The following is a 793-nucleotide window of genomic DNA, read 5'->3' on the forward strand; positions in this document are numbered from 1 at the left end:
TGTACACGTAGGGGATAGGATATTTTTCAATGACGCATCATCCCCAGGAGACGTCTCCACCGTTCAGCTGCTTTTGTGATAATGCATATTATAATTTGAATGAATTTATGATTGATTATTTAAATTTTTATTGAAAGTGGTCACGGTTTTATTTGCCATTCGAATAATTGTTCTGTTATTATGTGTATTGAATACAATGAATGAAACAGAAGGTATTGGAGGTATCTCCAATATGTCGAGTTTGTGAAGTTCTCAGTTAGTCCCTAGCAAAGCACGGGTTACCTGCTGTTGGTAATATTTTGTTTTTTTATTTGACCACTCTACAGTAAGATTGTACACAATAATAATATCGTGGGTCTGTTTTTGCAGTTGCTTGGTATGGATTGTAAGACACAGAAGAAGACGCATTTAGATGTTTTTGGATCTTGAATCTTGATGCTCACAGAAAAGCAAGTCAACCAGACAGGTGAGTCACACAACATTAGTATACTTTTACTCAAGTAGGCCTATACTTACTTAGTTACTTACAACTTAATAGTTGCTACAATACTATTTTCTGGCTATCAAGTTTGTCAGTGGCTCAATTCAGGGCAGTATTCCACCACCAATTCAATTCAATACTAGCAGATAACCCGTGCACCGCAATGGGCTAATTAAAAATTTAACAGACTTAAAACTTGACCTACCTTAATCTTGGAGAATAAGCTAATAGGCTAATATTCTTTTATATTAAAAGAATTAATATAACCATCCACGGTGAATAATTAATAATCTATATGCAAATTGTCAAGTT

Source organism: Nilaparvata lugens, chromosome 12 (assembly GCF_014356525.2).
Source record: "Nilaparvata lugens isolate BPH chromosome 12, ASM1435652v1, whole genome shotgun sequence".
NCBI lineage: Eukaryota > Metazoa > Arthropoda > Insecta > Hemiptera > Delphacidae > Nilaparvata > Nilaparvata lugens.